The 8,836-nt window shown below is 40.2% G+C and overlaps 1 long non-coding RNA gene across 2 annotated transcripts in view; it reads right to left on the reverse strand.

Moving 5' to 3' along the window:
• Window positions 1-8,601, reverse strand: part of LOC148150471 (uncharacterized) — a 146,871-nt gene extending 138,270 nt beyond the window's left edge. For both annotated transcript variants that reach the window (XR_015756858.1, XR_015756857.1), the window contains exon 1: window positions 8,451-8,601. This is a non-coding gene — a long non-coding RNA (uncharacterized LOC148150471). The remainder of the gene's footprint in view (window positions 1-8,450) is intronic.
• Between the last annotated feature and the right edge of the window lie 235 nt (window positions 8,602-8,836).

Consider the following 8,836-nt stretch of genomic DNA (forward strand, 5'->3'; position numbering starts at 1 on the left):
TGGATATTTGGTTGCCAAACCAGATTACCTTGCAATCATGTCTCTGTGATACCCAAAATCATATCTTCCAATTTCAATCTGCATTCCAAGTACATTTACCTTGTTTCATATACTGTATGTGTTTAAGTACAACACCCTCAATCCAGCATCCACTGTCCACTCTCTCATGGCTGTCCCCTTATCTGCTCTGTCTGAAGTGAGTATCCTGACCTTTACCACCCTCTCTGTCCTATGACCTGTTCTGGAAATTTTAATAATCTCTGTTGAGCCCTCCCCCTCAATCTTTCCCATACTTTTCCATGCAACTGAAATATCCTCTCCCCCTCACTATTTAGTTTATCCACAGCCCTAGTTATGCAATTCACCAGGAATCTGGTCCTAACTTAATTCAATTGGAGCCCATCACAAGGGAATACCCCTCACCTTCCCCAGTATTGATGACAGTGTCCCATGAATTCAAACCCATTTCTCCTACACCAATCTTTGAGCCATGCATTTGTCTCTTTAATCCTGTTGATCTTGTATAAAGTCAAACATGAGCATGGAAGCATTTTGCTGGTCCAGCATCCCTTGCCTGATGAATATGTACTCCTTCTTGTTGAACACCAACTGGAAGAATTACTGAGGCTGGAAAGGACACAGGATGTAATCTGGGTGGGGAACTTCAATGTTGGAAATGCAGTCTCACCTCAAGAGTCAGGAAACTTTGCATTGTGTTGTGTGATATGACAAAGGAATAGATTTTGAACAGATCGAAGAACTCAAAACTGGTTCTACTTGAGATGCCGTGAGCCAATGGTAGCAGTACAATTACAGTCAATCACAATCTGCAACCTTAAGAATGAACATATTCCTTACTCTACCACTACCTGCAAGTCAGGGGATCAAATCTTGTTCAATGAAGAGTGCAGGAGGGTATACACCCATTGCAACACTGGCATATCTGAAAATGAGGCACCAACCTGATAAAACTACTACATAGAACTACTTTCACTTCAAAAGCAGAAGGATGATGCAATAGACAACGCTATGTGACCCCACAAACAATTGATCAGATCAAACACTGCTGTTCTGTCTTTTTCAGTTGTGAATTGTGGTGGATAATTAAACAATTCACTCAAGGAGAAGGCTACACAAGTCTCCTTATCCTCAATAATGGAGCAGCCCAGCATGGTGTTGCAAAAAATACAAATGAAGCATTTTCAATAATCTTCAGGGTAGCTGATTTTTCATTATTTTATTTTATTCTTTTCACCATTTTTGATTTGGAGCTGTGAACTGTAAGCTGAGAGCTGAAAGTTGACCTTTGGACTGTGAGCAGCAGCTAATGCTTAAAAAAATGAGAACAAATGAACTGTAATTTGTTTTTGACGAAATGCCAGAAAGTTAATTGCAGATTATTTCTTGTTAAATAATGCTCTCTAGATTCTTTGACTCTCAAAAGACCTTACGTTTCAAGTGATGACAGATGTTGAATGCTAACTGGGACCTCGTGGAGGATGGTCAGTTTGGCAGGAGAAACCAGAGTTTGAATTATTTTTGGACTGTGTTTAAGTCAATGGAGTAGTGCCTGGAAAAGCTGCAGGACTGAGGTTTGATTGCTCCCTGGTTGTCCTTTCATCATCAACTTATTGAAAGTTCAGAGAACAGTTTCTCAATAATTAAAGAACTAAATGAATATCCCTTGGAGGCTACTGCAAGCATTTGTGCTGTCAGAAACCAAGCAATATATGATCCTTTATGCCGGTGATATTACAGATCACGGAGACTGCTTAAGTGAACTGCTATTTACATCTCAGTTATTTTTTCCTTTAATTTATTCATTAACTGTGCCTGTTTTTTCCGTCTGTCTGCCTTTGTGTGAGAGTGGGGGCTAGAATTGAGGAGGATTAGCTTTAATATTTAGACATTAGATAGATATCTTGTTTTTTTTTAACTTGCCTTGCAAAGACTTTCTTATTGAAAGGAAAGAGGGGAGAGAAAAAATCAACTTTAGGGGCACTGTAAAGGGGAATTCTCAACTAATGAATGAAAGACAGCATCAGCAAAATACTGAAATGAAGCAGAACAACAGGAACAAAACACATCATGAACTGTGCACCTCTGAATTTTTTTTGCCATCCCAGCTCTATAGTATTTGTGCATTGTTTTGTATCTGTGTTCTGTCTGTGCATAGGAATTTTTAAAAAGAGGTAGAATTTAAGTTATAAGTTAGTAATAAAAATTGTTTGATTACAATAAATAGTTATTTGCTTATTAATTTTAAAAACATCTGGTGTGACATTATCATAACCTGATTAGACATTTAGGTAAAATGTGATAAATCGTGGTTTGATCAAATTTTTACATTTGTGATGAATCCAGGTATAGTGGAGGCTTGGTTTCCAGTGCTATACCCTAACGGGTTGTGACAGGTCATAAATTAAATAATTTATTTGTACATTTTACGATATCTATCTCTGTATAATTGTTATTACTCAATGTTAATATCTTTTGACTTGTAGCATACAAGTGAATGTTATTAAATTATAATTTTCAGAGTTAAAAGGCTCATCTTGCAGATATCATCATGTGACCAGAGGTCTTAGTCACTCCATATTGTTGAAACCCTACATAAATTCTGTGTCTATAGATCAATCTGAATGTCTATGCTAGTTAGAAATATTGAAAATAGGAACAGGAGTTGGAATGATCTGGTAAATCATTAAATGACCTGGAAGAGGTCACTGTTGGTATTATTAGCAAGTTTGCAGATGACACGAAGATTGGTTGAGTTGGGCAGAAAGCATACAGGACTGTCAAAGAATACAGGAGGATATAGATAGACTGGAGAGTTATAGATAGACTGGAGAGATAGGATATGGAGAGTTGGGCAGAAAAGTGGCAGATGGAGTTCAATCCAGACAAATGTGAGGTGATGCATTGAGGCAAGTCTAATTCTCGAGTGAATAATACAATGAACGGAAGAGCTTTGGGAAAAGTGGATGGGCAAGGAGATCTGGGAGTGCAGGTCCATTGTACCCTGAAGGTTACTGCACAGGTGGGTAGAGTAGTCAAGAAGGCATATGGTATGCTTGCCTTCACTGGACGGGATATTGAGTATAAGAGCTGGCAAGTCATGTTAAAATTGTACAAGACATTGATTCGGCCGCATTTAAAATACTGTGTACAGTTCTGGTTGTCACATTACCAAAAGGATGTGGACACTTTTCAGAGGGTGCAGAGAAGGTTGATGAGGATGTTGCCTGGTATGGAAGGTGCTAGCTATGAAGAGAGGTTGAATAGGGTAGGTTTGTTTTCATTAGAAAAAAGGAGATTGAGGGGGGCCCTGATTGAGGTTTATAAAATCATGAAGGGTATAGACAGGGTGGATATTGATAAGCTTTTTCCCAGGGTGAAGGATTCAATAACTAGAGATCACGCTTTCAAGGTGAGAAGTGAAAATTTTAAGGGGGATTCATGCGGCGAGTACTTCACACAGACGGTGGTGGGTGTCTGGAACGCATTGCCAGCAGACGTGGTAGAAGCAGGTACAGTAGATTCATTTAAGGTGTGTCTGGACAGATGCATGAGTAGGTGGGGAGCAGATGGATACAGATGCTTAGGAATTGGGCGACAGGTTTAGATGGTAGATTTGGATCATTTCAGGCTTGGAAGGCCGAACGGCCTGTTCCTGGGCTTTAAATTTTTTTTTGTTCTTTGTTCTTTTGATTAAGGCTATTGTGCCCTTTGAACATGCTCTGTCATTCAAATGAACATGGTTGATCATCTTACTCAATATCATGTACCTGCTTTTGCCTGATACACTTTGACAATGTATGACTCATACAATTTATCTGTAAATAAGCCCACCAGAGAACTTTGAGTAAGTGGAATCAGTGTATCTAATTTGTTTTACATGTAGGTAACATAAGAAAAATTACACTATGCAACCTTTCTCGACAGGATAAGCCCTTCACCCCAGGAATCAGTCAAGTGATTTAAAAAATCCCAGAAACCAGGATATTACTACAGAATGTGATTGCTTAGGAAGAGTCAGGATGGCTTTGTGTGAGGAAAATACTTGATTGAGTTTTTTGAGGTTAACAAAAAGGTTGATGGCAGAGCAGTAGACAATGTTTATTTGGATCTTAATACAGCCTTTGACAAGGTTTTACGTAATAGAATAATTAGTAAAGTTAGGGCACATGGGATTCAGGGTGAGCCTGCCAATTGGATACATAATTGGCTTAATGTTAAGGAGCTGAAAATGTATTGCTGGAAAAGCGCAGCAGGTCAGGCAGCATCCAAGGAACAGGAGAATCGACGTTTCGGGCATAAGCCCTTCTTCAGGAATGAGGAAAGTGTGTCCAGCAGGCTAAGATAAAAGGTAGGGAGGAGGGACTTGGGGGAGGAGCATCATCCTCGAACTTACTAACCACGCCTTCTATATCCTGATCCAAATCATTTATATGAATGATTTGGAAATGCGATAGGTAGAAGGAGGTCAAGGTGAGGGTGATAGGCCGGAGTGGGGTGGGGGCGAAGAGGTCAGGAAGAAGATTGCAGGTTAGGAAGGCGGTGCTGAGTTCGAGGGATTTGACTGAGACAAGGTGGGGGGAGGGGAAATGAGGAAACTGGAGAAATCTGAGTTCATCCCTTGTGGTTGGAGGGTTCCTAGGCGGACGATGAGGCGCTCTTCCTCCAACCGTCATGTTGCTATGGTTAATGTTAAGGAGTCAGAGATTAATAGTGGAGGTTTGCTTTTTGGACTGGAGGCCTGTGACCAGCGGTGTACCACAGGCATCGGCTCTGAGTCCTCTTTTATTTGTCATTCATATAAATGATTTGGATCAGGATATAGAAGGCGTGGTTAGTAAGTTCGAGGACGATGCCAAAATAGGTGGCATAGTAAATAGTGAAGAGGGTTTTCTAAGATTACAACGGGATCTTGATCAAATGGGTCAATGGGCTGAAACATGGCAGATGGAGTTCAATCTGGATAAATGCGAGGTAATGCACTTTTGTACAAAACAAGGGTAGGGCTTATACAATTAGTGGTAGCGTCTTGGGTAGTGCTGTAGAACAGAGGGACCAAGGGGTGCAGGTACATAATTCTTTGAAGTTTATGTCACATATAGACAGGGTGGTTAAAAGGTGTTGCCTTCATTGCCCGGTCCTTTCAGTATAGGAATTGGGAAGTTATGTTGGGGTTCTACAGGATATTGGTAAGGCCTCTTCTGGTGTACTGTGTCCAGTTCTGGTCACCCCCTAAGAGGTAGGATATTATTAACCTGCAGAGGATTCAGAAGAGATTTACCACGATGTTGCCAGGTCTGCTTGGTGTGACTTAAAAAGGAAGGCTAGATAGGCTAGGGCATTTTACACTGGAGCATAGGGGGGTTAAGAGATGATCTGATGGAAGTTTATAAAATAATGAGAGGTATAGATAAAGTTAATGATAGTTGTCTTTTCCCTAGGATAGGCAATTTCAAGACTAGGGAGTGCATTTTTAAGATGAGAGGTGAGGGTCTTATTAAAGACATGGAGGCAAATGTTTTACGTAGACGGTGGTTCACATACGGGATGAACATTCTCAGGAAGTGGTTGATGCAGGTACAATTACAATGTTTAAAAGACATTTGCATGGATACATGAATAAAAAAGGTTTGAAAGGATATGGGCTAGAAGCAGGCAGATGGGACTAGTTTAGTTTGGTATTATGTTTAGCATGGACTGGTTGGACCAAAGGGTCTATTGTTGTGCTGTATGACTCTATGACCCTACAACTTACTGAAGTGAATGTTCCTCTTTAGCAAGCAGGTTTTCTGTGTAATCATATAATTTTTGAATCCCAGCCAGGAATGCAGGCATACAGTAACAGAACCAGGCTAGTTAGCCCCTTGATCCATTTTTACTATTCAATGGGATTGTGGTTAATCTGCAACTTAACTACACAATGTGTAAAACAAAAGCAAATTGCTATAGATGCATAAATCTGAAATAAAAACTGAAATAAACTAGAAACAGTCAACAGGTCTGACAACATAATGAGAGAACCAGAATTCTCATTCCAGGTCCATGTCCCAGTTGTTGACTGGGCTCAGTGGTTACACAAGAAGAGCTTATAAGAAGGCCTATGGTGTATTAGCGTTCATTAGCAGAGGGAATGAATTCAAGAGTCGTGAAGTGATGTTGCAACTGTACAGGACTTTGGTTAGGCCACATTTGGAGTACTGTGTGCAGTTCTGGTCACCTCACTTTAGGAAAGATGTGGAAGCTTTGGAGAGGGTGCAGAGAAGATTTACCAGGATGTTGCCTGGAATGGAGAATAGGTCATACGAGGATAGGTTGACAGTGCTAGGCCTTTTCTCGTTGGAATGGCGAAGGATGAGGGGTGACTTGATAGAGGTTTATAAGATGATCAGAGGAATAGATAGAGTAGACAGTCAGAAACTTTTTCCCCGAGTGCAACAGAGTGTTACAAGGGGACATAAATTTAAGGTGAAGGGTGGAAGGTATAGGGAAGATGTCAGGGGTGGGTTCTTTACCCAGAGAGTGGTGGGGGCATGGAATGCGCTGCCTGTGGGAGTGGTAGAGTCAGAATCTTTGGTGACCTTTAAGCGGCAATTGGATAGGTACATGGATGGGTGCTTAAGCTAGGACAAATGTTTGGCACAACATCGTGGGCCGAAGGGCCTGTTCTGTGCTGTATTGTTCTATGTTCTATGTTCTAAGAAGAGCCTCAATTTTGAATTTTAAATCAAATTTTCCAAATTCCTGTGGAGACCAGCACACAGTTCAGGAGTTTCTGTCCCAAAAAATGAATGATGATAAATCTTGCGGTGTCATTGATTGCCTAGATTAATTCCTGATTTGTGCACCACAGCTTCATTCCCATCACATCCAGTGAGAAAAACCTCACTTCACATAATTCATGCTAATTGCAAAAAAAGGCCCCCCAATGAATCAGCAGTAGGAACAATTACAGTTGCTCAAGCTGTCCTGATACTCTTTTTTTTCAACTTCTTTCCCTGACATTTTGTCCAAGTTACAAGCAAGAGTGGTGATTCAATTGATGTGTACAAAATAAAAAAAAAGTTTGAATAGGGTTGTAAGCGAAGACCTGTTTTCTGTAGCAGAAGATTCAATTACCATGAGGCCAAGACTTAGGTGATCAGTAGAAAGACTAGAAGGTGTTTGAGGCCCTCAATACATTTATAAGATGCCTGGATCTGCTCCAGAAGCACTGTAAGCCATAAGACAATGGATGATGTGATAGAAAGGGGATTAGAATGGCTAATTTATTCAGACAACACAGACATGGTCGACTAAATGGCCTCTTTCTGCACTGTTTTCCTGTGGTCATATGGAAGGAAACAATCTTGCTCTAAGAAATTTTGAGGCAATAACAATTGAACTGCATGGGTAATAGGATATAAAAGATGGCTAGTTCATTAACAAAAGTACCCCAAACATGAAAGAGAAAATATTTTAGTATCCACATGCAAACCAATTGACCAGAGGCCAGTTAAGGTTCAACCACATTTCTGTGAGCCAGATAAGGTAAGCATAGCAGTTTCCTTCCCTCAGGACATTAGTGAATCAGCAATTCCTCACAATCAGTTGAAGTTTCATGAACACCATTAAACTGTTAATTCCAAATTTTTAATCAAATTCAGTGATCTTCCCTCATGGGATTTGAACCAAGTCCTCAGAACAGGGCTAGAGGCTAGAAGAATGTACCATCACCCTCCAGTTCTACTACTCCACTATGCATGTATTAATTCACGGGGTTACTTTGCTATCAATGCAGTCAATGATGCAACTCACTTATGTTATGTTTAAAATAAAAATATCCACCAGAAAGGTTTATTTAATGAACAACAAATTTCATGAGTTATAGTGAAACCAAAACTTATTCAGCAAAAATGTAAGGCTAATTCGGGTGGCACGGTGGCACAGTGGTTAGCACTGCTGCCTCACAGCGCCAGAGACCCGGGTTCAATTCCCGCCTCAGGCGACTGACTGTCTGGAGTTTGCACATTCTCCCCGTGTCTGCGTGGGTTTCCTCCGGGTGCTCCGGTTTCCTCCCACAGTCCAAAAATGTGCAGGTCAGGTGAATTGGCCATGCTAAATTGCCCGTAGTGTTAGGTGCAGAGGTAAATGTAGGGGAATGGGTCTGGGTGGGTTGCGCTTCGGCGGGTCGGTGTGGACGTGTTGGGCCAAAGGGCCTGTTTCCACACTGTAAAGTAATCTAATAATCTAATCTAATCTAATTAACATAGTTGGAAACAGAAAAGTATACATATTTACTTTTCTAAAGAACTGTAACACACATGCAAATAGATACCAATTAAAAGGAAGAAAGAAATAAAGAACTTTGTCTGAAGAGATTAATTTTGAAAAAAACTTTGACCAAAAATTGTCACTTCTTGATAAATAAATAAGTTATGATATATTCAAGATACCATTCAGTTGATGTCCCAACACATGTAGATGTGTTCCTAAATGTAGATATTTAAATGTAGTTCCGAATCTGTCAAGAATACAAGGGTATTCAGGAGGACACTGCATCAGTTTTTCAGGATTGTACTGGACTTTCCAAAAGGGTTTTTTTTGGAAAAGCGGAGGTTGAGCTGAGTATTCTCTCTCTCTATTTCTCTCTCTCTCCCCGGAGACTTACTTCAACTGAACTCCAAACAGTGCCCAAAACAAAGCCATAAATCAAGACTTTTAGTCAATAAGTCAAAGCAATTAGTTTAAGTCATGTGACTTCCAAGGCACATTTTAAAACATTTCTCAATGCCATTTTAATCATTCCTTTATTTAAAAAAAATCATTCAGGTACCTCTTT

This window comes from Chiloscyllium plagiosum, unplaced genomic scaffold (assembly GCF_037043375.1).
Source record: "Chiloscyllium plagiosum isolate Xiang-an unplaced genomic scaffold, Cpla_swu_hap1 HiC_scaffold_4, whole genome shotgun sequence".
Classification (NCBI taxonomy): Eukaryota; Metazoa; Chordata; class Chondrichthyes; order Orectolobiformes; family Hemiscylliidae; genus Chiloscyllium; species Chiloscyllium plagiosum.